This window comes from Triticum urartu, chromosome 3A, assembly GCF_056163025.1.
Source record: "Triticum urartu cultivar PI428250 chromosome 3A, HENAU_Tu73, whole genome shotgun sequence".
Classification (NCBI taxonomy): domain Eukaryota; kingdom Viridiplantae; phylum Streptophyta; class Magnoliopsida; order Poales; family Poaceae; genus Triticum; species Triticum urartu.
This window is the reverse complement of record NC_141875.1, coordinates 9439875-9454846: the sequence shown is the minus strand read 5'-3', so window position 1 is coordinate 9454846 and position 14972 is coordinate 9439875. Positions and strand designations below refer to the sequence as shown.

General features: G+C 45.0%; 1 pseudogene; it reads left to right on the top strand.

The window, feature by feature from the left end:
- Window positions 1–11668: 11668 nt before the first annotated feature.
- Window positions 11669–12672, top strand: LOC125546454 (UDP-glucose 6-dehydrogenase 5-like; annotated as a pseudogene).
- Window positions 12673–14972: the final 2300 nt, after the last annotated feature.

Below are 14972 nucleotides of genomic sequence, written 5' to 3'. Positions count from 1 at the left end.
GGCATCTATGCTACACGCCTAGCTGCACATTTTAACATACCTAGTAGGCATGCTGAGAAGGAAGAAAAAGTGCTGCACCGTGTTTATTCAGATTATAAAAGTATGGTAGCACATGATTTTATTATTAAGAATAGGGAAGGAGAGCTTAAATATCAATTGTTCTTTAATAAACATCATCTTGAGACTGTTACCTTGCCTGCTCCTTCTTTGTTTGATTTGACTGTAGGCACGTACCTTATTCCGTTGACGGCTATCCATGCCTACCGGAACCCTGCACCAGCCGAGGAGCCAGAGCCGGAACCACAATTTGATCCTTCACGATAGTCTAATTACCAGTGGGATCCGGAGATGATTGTCAGCCAGTGGCAATCGGAGTCTTCCTCTTCTGCATCAGAGTACGACCCCAACTATTATTATGGATATCCGCCAGGCCAGCCATGGCCATAGACCAACTTAGTCCAAAAGCCTAAGCTTGGGGGAGTACGTATTTCTCACCGACATTACATTTATGCTCACACACTCATTGCTAGATGTCGGTGCTCATACTTTTTCATTGTATCATCCATGCTAGTTAATTTCCTTTTTATGCTTTCTTCTTGTGTGTTTAATAAACCTTAAGAAAAACCAAAAAAATAGTTGTAGATTTTAATTAGTTTACTTTCCATTCTTGTAGTAGTAATTAAAAAGAAAACCCAAAAATATTTCCTGTTCTTCTTATGCTTGTTGGGAGCTTTCCCGTGTAAATAGTTTTATTTCTTTTCTTTTCTTTGGGGGTCGATAGGAGAAGACCATAATTAAATTGTTGAGGTGGCTCTTATATGCATTATTGTTTATCTGACAAAAGAACCCATATTACCTTGTCTTCTCCTGTTTATTGAATGCTTGCAGATTCCAGCTTTGTCCGATGCACGTGCACTTTTATTATTATTTACATCGTTCGGTCGTGCAAGTGAAAGACAATTATGACGATATATGATGGACTGACTGAGATGAGAAAAGCTGGTATGAACTCGACCTCTTTTGTTTTTGTAAATATGATTAGTTCATCATTCCTGATTCAGCCTATTATGAATAAACATGTTTGCAATGACAATTAGAGATCATAGTTTCTTGTGCCATGCTTGATTAGCTATGAGTTATAATGGTTTACCTTGCGTGCCAACATGCTATTAAAATGGTTATGATGTGGTATGATGGGTGGTATCCTCCTCTGAATGATTTGAGTGACTTGACTTGGCACATGTTCACGCATGTAGTTGAAACAATATCAACATAGCCTTCACGATATTTATGTTCATGGTGGATTATATCCTACTCATGCTTGCATTCGGTGTTGATTAATTTTAATGCATGTTCATGACTGTTGTCGCTCTCTAGCTGGTCGCTTCCCAGTCTTTTGCTAGCCTTCACCTGTACTAAGCGGGAATACTGCTTGTGCATCCAAACTCCTTAAACCCCAAAGTTATTCCACATGAGTCCACTATACCTTCCTATATACGGTATCTACATGCCGTTCCAAGTAAATTTATATGTGCCAAACTCTGAACTTTCAAATAAATATCCTGTTTTGTATGCTCGAATAGCTCATGTATCAACTAGGGCTGTCTATATCTTCCATGTTAGGCGGGTTATTCTCAAGAGGAGTGGACTCCGCTCCTCACTCACGAGATAAATGGCTGGTCACCAGGATGCCCAGTCCCATGCTTTATGCAAACTAAAACAAAATAATTGCAAACAAAACTCCCCCTGGGACTCTTGTTAGTTGGAGGCACTCGTTGTTTCGAGCAAGCCATGGATTGATGCTTGTGGTGGAAGGGGGAACATAAACTTTACCATTCTGTTTGGGAACCGCCTATAATGTGTGTAGCATGGAAGATATCGCCATCTCTTGGTTGTTATGTTGAAAATGAAAGTATACCGCTCAAAATATTGTTCACCTCTGTTTTAAAACCGAGCTCCGGCACCTCTACAAATCCCTGCTTCCCTCTGTGAAGGGCCTATCTATTTACTTTTATGCTGAGTCATCATCCTCTTATTAAAAAGCACCCGTTGGAGAGCATTGCTGTCATTTGCATTCATTACTGTTAGTTTACATTGAGTATGACTTGACTGGATCTCTTTTACCATGAATTACAATGTCTAGTCAATCCTTGGTCTTTAAAGGTGCTCTGCATTTATGTTTTGCGGTCTCAGAAAGGGCTAGCGAGATACCACCTTGTTATATCATATTATGATTGTTTTGAGAAAGTGTTGTCATCCGAGATTTATTATTATGGCTCGCTAGTTGATTATGCTATTGATATGAGTAACTTGAGACCTATGCATTATTGCGAATGTGGTTAGTTATAATCTTTGCTGAAAACTTGAATGCTGGCTTTACATATTTACAACAACAAGAGCAAACGGAGTTTGTAAAAGTTTTTCTTTATCACTTTCAGTTTGGCAACTGAATTGCTTGAGGACAAGCAAAGGTTTAAGCTTGGGGGAGTTGATACGTCTCCAACGTATCTACTTTTCCAAACACTTTTGCCCTTGTTTTGGACTCTAACTTGCATGATTTGAATGGAACTAACCCAGACTGACGCTGTTTACAGCAGAATTATCATGGTGTTATTTATGTGCAGGATCAAACGTTTCTCGGAATGACCTGAAACTTCACGGAGACACTTTTCAGAAAATAAGAAAAATACCTGCCAAAGATGAAGGCCAGGGGGCCCACCGTCTTGCCACGAGGGTGGGGGGCGCGCCCCCCTACCTCGTGGGCCCCCTGTTGCGTCTCCGACTCCAACTCCACCTCCATATATTGAGTTTCGATGAGAAAAAATCAAGGAGAAGAAATCGTCGCGTTTTACGATACGGAGCCGCCGCTAAGCCCTAAAACCTCTCGGGAGGGCTGATCTGGAGTCCATTCGGGGCTCCGGAGAGGGGAATCCGTCGCCATCGTCATCATCAACCATCCTCCATCACCAACTTCATGATGCTCACCACCGTGCGTGAGTAATTCCATCGTAGGCTTGCTGGACGGTGATGGGTTGGATGAGATTTATCATGTAATCGAGTTAGTTTTGTTAGGGTTTGATCCCTAGTGTCCACTAGGTTCTGAGATTGATGTTGCTATGACTTTGCTATGCTTAATGCTTGTCACTAGGGCCCGAGTGCCATGATTTCAGATCTGAACCTATTATGTTTTCATCAATATATGAGTGTTCTTGATCCTATCTTGCAAGTCTATAGTCACCTATTATGTGTTATGATCCGTTAACCCCGAAGTGACAATAATCGGGATACTTACCGGTGATGACCGTAGTTTGAGGAGTTCATGTATTCACTATGTGTTAATGCTTTGTTCCGGTTCTCTATTAAAAGGAGGCCTTAATACCCCTTAGTTTCCGTAAGGACCCCGCTGCCACGGGAGGGTAGGACAAAAGATATCATGCAAGTTCTTTTCCATAAGCACGTATGACCATATTCGGAATACATGCCTACATTATATCAATGAACTGGAGCTAGTTCTGTGTCGCCCTAGGTTACGACTGTTACATGATGAACCGAATCCGGCACAATTCTCCATCACCGATCCATTGCCTACGAGCTTTCCATATATTGTGCTTTGCTTATCTACTTTTCCGTTGCTATTGCTATCATCACTACAAAATACCAAAAACATTGCTTTTACTACTGTTACCTTTTGTTACTGTTATCACTACTATCATATTACTTTGCTACTAAACACTTTGCTGCAGATATTATGTTTCCAGGTGTGGTTGAATTGACAACTCAGCTGCTAATACTTGAGAATATTCTTTGTCTCCCCTTGTATCGAATTAATAAATTTGGGTTGAATACTCTACCCTCGAAAACTGTTGCGATCCCCTATACTTGTGGGTTATCAAAAATACATCATAGATTGCACCATATCTAATAAAGTACGGTTATGACGTTCGGACACACCATTATGCTGTGGTGTTCCAGGTGGCGTAAGTTGCGAAACGATTCCACATTGTTTCAAATTAAGACCAAACTCGTAACTCAAATATTCGTCTCTGAGATGCTTGTACCAGTCCATAGATGGATCGCTGGAGCTTGCACACTTTGTTAGCACCTTTAGGACTGACAAAACCTTCTTGTTGTACCATATACAACTCTTCTTTAAGAAATCCATTAAGGAATGCCGTTTTGACATCCATTTGCCAGATTTCATAAAATGTGGCAATTGCTAACATGATTCGGACAGACTTAAGCATCGCTACGAGTGAGAAAATCTCATCGTAGTCAACATCTTGAACTTGCCGAAAACCTTTTGCGACAATTCGAGATTTGTAGATAGTAACACTACTACCAGTGTCCATCTTCCTCTTGAATATCCATTTATTCTCTACGGCTCGCCGATCATCGGGCAAGTCAATCAAAGTCCATACTTTGTGTAACGCCCTCGATGCGGCTATATCTCCCACGTGTCGAAGCACGACTTAGAGGCATAACCGCATTGAAAGCAATGTCTCAAGTGAGGTAATCTTCACACAACCCATGTAATACATAAGGGAAAAGATACATAGTTGGCTTACAATCGCCACTTCACACAATTACATGAATAAAGCAATACAACATCCAAATACAATCAAGATCCGACTACGGAACCAAAATAAAAGAAGAACCCCAACTGCGACAAGGTCCCCGATCGACCCCAACTGGGCTCCACTACTGATCAACTAGAACGAAACAACACAAAGGACAAGATCTTCATCGAGCTCCTCCTTGAGCTTGGTTGCGTCATATGCACGGACTCATCGGCACCTGCAAGCTGGTTTTGGAAGTATCTGTGAGCCACGGGGACTCAGCAATCTCGCACCCTCGCGATCAAGACTTAAGCTTATGGGTAAGGTAAAGGTATGAGGTGGAGCTGCAGCAAGCGACTAGCATATATGGTGGCTAACATACGCAAATGAGAGCGAGGAGAGAAGGCAAAGCACGGTCGATAAAAGTATGATCAAGAAGTGATCCTAGAACAACCTACATCAAACATAACTCCAACACCGTGTTCACTTCCCGGACTCCGCCGGAAAGAGACCATCACGGTTACACACGCGGTTGATGTATTTTAATTAAGGTCAACTTCAGGTTTTCTACAACCGGACGTTAACAAATTCCCATCTGCCCATAACCGCGGGCATGGCTTTCGAAAGTTCAAATCCCTGCAGGGGTGTCCCAACTTAGCCCATCACAAGCTCTCACGGTCAACGAAGGATATTCCTTCTAGCGGGAAGACCCGATCAGACTCGGAATCCCGGTTACAAGATATTTCGACAATGGTAAAACAAGACCAGCAAAGCCACCTAGATGTGCCGAAAAATCCCGATAGGAGCTGCACATATCTCGTTCTCAGGGCACACCGGATGAACAAGACGTCGGGTAAGCCAGCCCAGAGTTGCCCCTGGTAGCCTCGGACATCGCTCAGTTGGACCAACACTCAGAGGAGCACTGGCCCGGGGGGGGATTAAAATAAAGATGACCCTTGAGTCTGCAGAACCCAAGGGAAAGAAAAGGCTAGGTGGCGAATGGTAAAACCAATGTTGGGCCTTGCTGGAGGAGTTTTATTCAAGGCGAACTGTCAAGGGGTTCCCATTATAACCCAACCGCGTAAGGAACGCAAAATCCGGGAACATAACACCGATATGACAGAAACTAGGGCGGCAAGAGTGGAACAAAACACCAGGCATAAGGCCGAGCCTTCCATCCTTTACCAAGTATATAGATGCATTAATTAAATAAGAGATATTGGGATATCCCAACAAGAATATCCATGTTCCAAACATGAAACAAGCTTCAATCTTCACCTGCAACTAATAACGCTATAAGAGGGGCTGAGCAAAGCGGTAACATAGCCAAACAACGGTTTGCTAGGACAAGGTGGGTTAGAGGCTTGATTCAACAATATGGGAGGCATGATAAGCAAGTGGTAGGTATCGCAGCATAGGCACAACAAAAGAGCGAGCAACTAGCAAGCAAAGATAGAAGTGATTTCGAGGGTATGGTCATCTTGCCTGAGATCCCGCAAGGAAGAAGAACGAGTCCATGAAGAAGACAAACGGACGTATCCAACGGATCCTCACACACGCAACGTTACCGGAACCAACCCGAAGAAACAACACCGGAAAAGAGCAAACAACATAGTAAACAACCATCACATAAACATGTCATGATGCACAATCAAGTATGATGCATGTCCAGTTTAAATATGCATGGCATGGCAAAGTGCACAAACAATCCTACAAATTAAGTGGAGCTCAATATGCAACGAGTTGCATATTGACGGAACACCACATCAATTATTTAGTTCGATCTCGTTTATGTACCCAACAATATTAAATGTTGTTAAACATGGTAAGAGGTGAAGCATAACAAAACTACACCATCTAAACAATTTAAATGGGGTCCGACATAACAAATAACGAATCCGGTAAATCCCCATATGCATTAGTAATTTAATGCAAACAACAATTTTAAACATTTAAATGTTATTATCATGATGCGAATGACATGTGCAAGTTTTATGCAGTATTTATGGAAACATTGATAAGGGCATATCAAGAAGCATTTGTCATCGTGGCGGAAAAGAAAAGGAGTGCCACGACAACGATAACGAAACGGTGCCACGGTAACGTCCCGGTTTCCGGTAACTCGATTGAGATGCCGGTGCAAAAGGAAAAGTGACGGGAGCGTGTCATGCAAGGATGGTGGGGTGCTCCCGATTACCGGGTTCCCACATGTCGGTGGCAAGGCAAAAGAGGGGCAACGTGCACCGATAGTTCAGACTCGAGGAAAAACAAGGGTGCATCTCATACAACATGCATTCATTCGTTCACGGGCATCGTCTCGAGGTTATACCTTCCAGGTGCATTCTCGGAGCGGTTCGGGTTCGTAGAGGAAGTACAGGAAGTAGTCGTCCACGGCGACTGTACACGGGCCTTCGGCCACGGAAGTAGTCGTATAACGTTTTCGTAGAGGGACTTGACGAATCCGAGTAACTTGGGTTCGAGGGTGGTCGTCCACATCCATAGTCGCACAAGGTTCCGTAAATGTCCGGGGCCTCGGCGAGGAACTCGGCGTTTCGGTGCGATGTAGGGGTACAAGTCGAAGGTCGTCGTGGTACTTGGTGTAACATAGGTCTCCGGGGTCATCGGGTACACGTTCACATTGTAGCCGTACACGTCGAGGGTCTTATCGGAACCTCGTCAACGTTCGAGATCCACCTTGACGATCCGAAGAGGTACTTGGCATCAAGGTACTTGGGTCTTCGGACTTGCCGTTCTCGGTTCTTGCGACGGTAGTCGTACTAGTCTGCGGTAGTGGAACTTGTCGTTTCGGTGTGAAGTCGTTCGGGGGTCGGTCTTGCCGGTGTAGTACTTGGCGAACCCGCATAGTCGAACTTGGCGTAACCAGTGGTACTTGTCAGGTTCCAACAAGGAGAGGCATCGAAGGATCTCCGACTCATTTGGCGGTGGACGAACTTGGCAAAAACCACGAAGGCGGCCTTGGGCTTCCCTGTATGCCGCGTCTTGAAAGTGACAAGAGGAGAGACAAGGCCAGCGGGCAGCAACCGAAGATGGCCGGGTCGGGCGTCGGGGTTGAAGACCGAAGGTGGTTGCGGCCAGAGCAGCGGCGACCTGGGAGGCGGAGGAGGTCCGGCGAAGGTAGCAAGCCGATGGCGGGGAAGGCAGCAAGGAGGCAACGCGCGATGGAGGGCTCGAGTCCCTGGCGCAAAAGAGAGGCAGGGAAACGACGGGGCTGTCGCGTCATGGGACGGAGGTGGATGAGGACCGCATGGTGATGGGGCGGCAGCCGGCAGCGGCACCTGTGGCCGGCGGACTTGGAGTAGAGGAAGGGGTCCGGCGAGTCCCGAGGGCGCAGGCGGGACTTGGCGGCGAGGCTTCGGCAGCAGGGAGGCGCAGCCATGGCAGGGCCTGACGGATCCGGACGGGGGCGGCACTTGACAGCGGAGGGCGACGCGAGGCAGAGGAGGAGGCCATGGCAGGAGCGTGCGGCGGCTGGGAGAACATCTCCGGCGCGAGGAACTGGGAATCGGGCTGCGGGTCTCCCTCTCCTCTGGTGCGATGCATGCGTGGCGGCGGTGGAAGGGAAAGAGGAGGAGTGGGACCGAGAGAAGAGGGAGGTTGCGGCCGGGCCTTAGAGGCCACTGGAGACTGGGCCTAGGCGGCTGCGGGAGAACTTAGAGGAGGCCGGCCTGGGTCGGGTTAGAGAGGCCCAGTTGAGCTGGCTCTCCTCTCTCCATCTTATTTTCTTTAACAGAAAACAAGAGAAGAAAAAAGAAAGAAAGAGAGGGGGGGGGGGGGGTTACGGAACGAAGTTGGACTCGTAGATAAATTTCCTGGACTCACAAAAATGTGAGGAACTTAAATAAAATGGCAAGAGGGTTTTTGGAGAGCAATAGATTCGCACATGTTGAATTAAATTCAACATGTTTGAATTTTGAAACCCATTCAAAAGGACTCTAAATGGGCTGAGATTTTTAGAGGAGTCTCGATAAAAGAGATGAGATATATTGGTAGTGTTTGAAGGTCAAACTCGAAGAGGAATAGACATGGAAATATTTTGCACGTGTGTTATGGGTGATTCCGAAAATGAAATATTTAATATAGCTCCCTAATATCGGGAGGATATGTTATAAAGAGAAGTCACTCTTCCCTCTATTTAAATGAATCGAAGATCCACACAATTTATTTAGTTGAGATGCAGAAGATTTATGAGATGATGGCATGATGACATGATGCAATGCACATGATGCAATGATGAATGAAATGAACCAAATAAATCACACGACGAAACCCAGAAACCCTGGAAGGCATCTGAAGCTCCGGTCTTGGGGCGTTACACTTTGTTCTCATACATGGATCCCATCTCAGATTTCATGGCCTCAAGCCATTTTACAGAATCTGGGCTCATCATCGCTTCCTCATAGTTCGTAGGTTCGTCATGGTCTAGTAACATGACTTCCAGAACAGGATTACCGTACCACTCTGTGCGGACCGTACTCTGGTTGACCTACGAGGTTCGGTATTAACTTGATCTGAAGTTTCATGGTCATTATCATTAGTTTCCTCACTAATTGGTGTAGGAATCAATAGAACTGATTTCTATGATGAACTACTTTCCAATTCGAGAGAAGGTACAATTACCTCATCAAGTTCTACTTTCCTCCCACTCACTTCTTTCAAGAGAAACTCCTTATCTAGAAAGGATCCATTCTTAGCAACAAAGATCTTGCCTTCAGATCTGTGATAGAAGGTGTACCCAACAGTTTCTTTTGGGTATCCTATGAAGACGCACTTCTCCGATTTGGATTCGAGCTTATCAGTTTGAAACTTTTTCACATAAGCATCGCAACCCCAAACTTTAAGAAAATGACAGCTTTGGTTTCTTGCCAAACCATAGTTCATATGGTGTCGTCTCAATAGATTTAGATGGTGCCCTATTTAACGTGAATGCAGCTGTCTCTAATGCATAACCCCCAAAACGATAGTGGTAAATCGGTAAGAGACATCATAGATCGCACCATATCCAATATAGTATGGTTACGATGTTCGGACACACCATTACGCTGTGGTGTTCCATGTGGCATGAGTTGTGAAACTATTCCACATTGTTTTAAATGACGGCCAAATTCGTAACTCAAATATTCACCTCCACGATCAGATCGTAAAAACTTTATTTTATTGTTACGATGATTTTCCACTTCACTCTAAAACTCTTTGAACTTTTCAAATGTTTCAGACTTATGTTTCATTAAGTAGATATACCCATATCTACTCAAATCATCTGTGGAGGTCAGAAAATAACGATACCCGCCGCGAGCCTCAACACTCATCGGACTGCATACATCAGTATGTATTATTTCCAATAAGTTAGTGGCTCACTCCATTGTTCCAGAGAACGGAGTTTTAGTCATCTTGCCGATGAGGCATGGTTTGCAAGCATCAAATAATTCATAATCAAGTGATTCCAAAAGTCCATCTGCATGGAGTTTCTTCATGTGCTTTATACCAATATGACCTAAACGGCAGTGCTACAAGTATGTTGCACTATCATTATCAACTTTGCATCTTTTGGCATCAATATTATGAATATGTGTATCACTACGATCGACATTCAACAAACCATTTATATTAAGTGTATGACCATAGAAGGTTTTATTCATGTAAACAGAACAACAATTATTCTTTGACTTAAATGAATAACCATATTGCAATAAACATGATCCAATCACATTCATGCTCAACACAAACACCAAATAACATTTATTTTAGGTTCAACACTTATCCTGAAGGTAAAAGGAGTGTGCGATGGTGATCTTATCAATCTTGGAATCATTTCCAACACTCATCGTCACCTTGCCCTTAACTAGTCTCTATTCATTTTGCAACTCCTGTTTAGAGTTACTAATCTTAGCAACTGAATCGATATCAAATACCTAGGGGTTACTATGAACACTAGTAAAGTACACATCAATAATTCATATATCAAATATACCTTTGTTCTCTTTGCCATCCTTCTTATCCGTCAAATGTTTGGGGTAGTTTCGCTTCTAGTGACCATTCCCTTTGCAGTAGAAGCACTCAGTTTTAGGCTTAGGTCTAGCTTTGGGCTTCTTCATGGGAGTGACAACTTTCTTGCCATTCTTCTTGAAGTTCATTTTCTTTCCCTCGCCCTTTTATTTGAAAGTAGTGGTCTTGTCAACCATCAACACCTGATATTTTTTCTTGATTTCTTTCTTCGCCGATTTCAGCATCGCGAAGAGCTTGGGAATCGTTTCTGTTATCCCTTGCATATCATAGTTCATCACAAAGTTCTAGTAACTTGGTGATAGTGACTAGAAAACTCTGTCAATCACTATCTTATCTGGAAGATTAACTCTCACTTGATTCAAGCGATTGTAGTACTCAGACATTCTAAGCATATGCTCACTAGCTGAGCTATTCTCCTCCATCTTATAGGCAAAGTACTTGTCAGAGGTCTCATACCTCTTGACTTGTGTATGAGTCTGAAATACCAATTTCAGCTTTTGGAACATCTTATATGCTCCTTGGCGTTCAAAACGTTTTTAAAGTCCTGGTTCTAAGCCGTAAAGCATGGCGCACTAAACTATCAAGTAGTCATCATACCGAGCTTGCCAAATGTTCATAAATCTGCATCTGCTCCTGTAATAGGTCTATCACCTAGCGGTGCATCAAAAACATAATTTTTCTGTGCAGCAGTGAGGATAACTCTCAGATCACGGACCTAGTCTGCATCATTGCTACTATCATTTTTCAACCTATTTTTCTCTAGGAACATATCAAAAACAAAACAGGAGAGCTATACGCGAGCTATTGATCTACAACATATATCCCTAATAATAAAGCACGGATTGACTTTGTCGGGTTCACCGTCACAATACGCTTCTTCACATGAATTTACGCTTTCAGTTTTTTTTCACTTATATTATTTTCTACATACGAGGTGATACTATTCATCCAAGGTGGTAGTACTATATTATATCAGTTTTTTCCAACTATATTGGTCTTTCCCATACATCTCACGCGTCTCTCAGTTGGACTCCAACTCTCCATCACTCGCCTCCTCTAATTTCTCCCATAAATATTGATTGAATCCCATGGACGTGGAGGTGGTGGCGGACATCTCTGAGGCGTGGATCGGTTGCTGGAACAACAGCGACCGGCTCCATCTACGCGCCCGGCCTAGAAGACGTCATTAAGCTGTGCCGCGGCCACAACCTATTCTTCAACACCGACGTTGGCGAGGTGGATATCGTCTTCTTCTTTGTCAACACTGACACCGAGACCCTCGGCCTCGGCGCCGGCAAGGCCGGTGATCTCGGAGAGCGCTCTGCACACGATCGCTGACGTCTCCCGCTCCGATTGGACCGTGATCGAGAAGTCCACTGTGTCCGTCAATACCTGCCGAGGCCATCGAGAAGATCTTTGCCCACAACGGTCGGTGCTTCCAGTACCAAATCCTGTCCAATTTGGCGTTCCTCGCTGAGGGCACCGCCGTGCAGGACCTATTCGTGCCCCACCGCGTCCTCATCGGCAGCTGCGAGATGCCCGAGGGGCAGACCACCGTGAAGGTCCTTAACCTTAAGGACATGTACGCGCATTGGGTCCCGTGGACTGCGTCATCACAATCAACCTCTGGTCGGCCGAGTTGTCCAAACTCGCCGCCAACGCCTTCCTCGTGCAGCGCATCTCCTTCGTGGACGCCATCTCTGCAACGTCATCGAGGTGGCCTACTCCATTGGAAAGGACTCGCACATCGGCCGGCGCTGCCTCTCTTCCTCGTGCAGCGCATCTCCTCCGTGGACGCCATCTCTGCAACGTCATCGAGGTGGCCTACTCCATTGGCAAGGACTCGCACATCGCCCCGCGCTTCCTCTCTGCTAGCGTCGGCTTACGGGGCTCGTGCTTCCCGCTGGCCATCGACGTGTGCCGGGGTCTGCTCGAAAACGAGGCCGTAGTCAGCATCTACGACTCGCAGGTGACCAAGGAGCAGGTGCGGCGCGACCTCGCCATGGACAAGTTTGACTGGAACCACCCGCGCCACCTGCAGCCGGTGGGCGAGCACGCCGGGCAGCCCGTTGCCGTCACGTCGGATGCGTAGGAGGCCACCCGCGTCACGCACGCCGTCTGCATCCTGACCGAGTGGGAGTTCAGAAGCCTCGGCTACAGGTTGTGTGCATGATGTCATGCAGAAGCCGGCTTATGTCTTCGACGGCCGCAACATCGTTGACCTGGAGAAGCTCCAAGACATCGGATTCTGTTGGGGATGAGAGGAGCAACTCCTACTTGTTCTTCTCGGTTCCTCTCGCAGCTCACAATGGACACACAAGAACACTAGTATTTGGTGGCCGGCCGCACATACAGCCTCAGCCTTTTCTCTCTTCTGCTCACCCCAATCCAAAGCAAAACAGAATTACAACTTATGTAGCTGACCCACACACGCACAGCTAGACGCACTAACTCCACAACTTGCATGCGCTGCATGCACACGCTGATCCGTCGCCTGCGCCCACGACGCGCTCGATGCGCGCGGCGCGGCCGGGCTCCAACGGATGGCAACGACTCCTGCTAGCTACTGCAGGCAGCTCGTCCATGCTACCGTTGTGGCAAGTTGCAGACCGACTCAACACGCACGCACGCCCCACAAGTTGGATCGCCACACGATCAACATACGCGACACATGCACACACACGCCACGCTACATTTTGCCCCGGCTTCCGCTGCGTCCCGCACGTCCCACGCGCACCAACGCGCCCGACGAGCCCGACTGCATCATTGTGTCCCGCACGTCCCGTGCACACCCGACGCGCCCGACGAGTCCAACACACCACACGCCGTGGCTTATTCCAACAGATTCATCTTCTACGCCATTGGCAAGCTGCTTGACCAGTGACTCAAGGACATGCCAACCGTTGCCTGTGAGGCGATGCACAAGTGTTGGCCGCGCGTCCGCGATCGTTCTTCTTAATTAATCACAACACAAAGCATTGTTAAATTTTTAAGAGAATTCATATACTTTGTATTATAAAAACAAAAGAAAATTCACGTATATGAGGACTTGATCTGTAGAACTTTTCCGTTTTTCCCCTGAACCAGACAACAGAATATCCAAAGGAGTACGAAGGAGAGGCCTAAGCAAAAGCAAAGGGCAGCGGACCAACGAGGTAGCATACTTGCACTAATATGTTTCATGCGAGCTTAGTGCTTTCTTATTATAATTATTTAAATTTTATATTTAACAGATATGATTCATGGGAGAGCACCTAATTTTGCTTCGCATTTTCTGCTGGATTAGTTCCAAATTACAAGGATACGAGTGTTCAAAAGATAACTAACTGAAACACTGAACATGTTAGTTTGATGATCTGTGACTAACAGCTATATGCATGTTCTCCTCTCTTCTCAGTTGTGTGAGTTGGATTACTGAATTTTAAAGAATGTATATGTTTTAGGATTTTTGGTGATGTTTGTTCAAGCATAGAACAAATTTAACTAGGCTTGAACTTTTGGTAGAGAATATCCGTATAATGTCCTTGCTCTAGATTAATTACTTTGTTGTCGGAACTTTTTATCAAATGTTTATCCCATGTGTGACACCAAAATATGGAGTCATAATCAGCCCTTTTTTTAGTTTTGGAGATACACTAAATGGACATAGAGAAAAATATGAAAATATATCATATATGCATGTATTTCTGGCTTTTCATTGCGAGAGTTAGATGGTCTGTAACTGTTAAATGGGATGCTTTTAATTCCAGTTCTCAATTTTTTAAACTTAGATCCCTTGACAAGCTCGCGATTTTGCATATGGTGTGCCACATATCTCATTCAAGACTTACCGTCTTCAGTTCATTATAAATCTGGTTTTCTCTCTCAGAGATGCTCGATGTCATAAATAGTTTGTGGGTGATCTTAGTATTCTTGCAGACCTGTGCAATAGTGTAGCAACAATGTTCTAACATATACTAACTAGGTAGCTGCTCTCAAGTTATGCACTTCTTGAGTTAATTGTCGACGATCAATATTGAGCATTCAACATTCTAAGAGCAAGTACCAAAGGATGACGTAGGCGGGCTATAAGCCTTTAAATATTATATTTTGGGTGAGGTGGAGGAGAGAGAAGGGAAGCGGGTTACTGATTAACAATCCACTGCAGCACATGCATGGTACTCCCTCCGTTCCAAAATAAGTGTCTCAACTTTGTATTTGCCATGTGTGTGTGTGAGAGAGAGAAAGAGAGATGGGCCATGTATCAAAAAAATAGTACACATTTACATGCAACTATTGTACTTGCCGGCTATAGGCTTAGCTATAGATAATGTGGCAAGATCTTATAGCCAGCAGCTGGCTATACTATTAACCATGCTCTAATTATCACTTATGCACGTGTATGCATTTTCT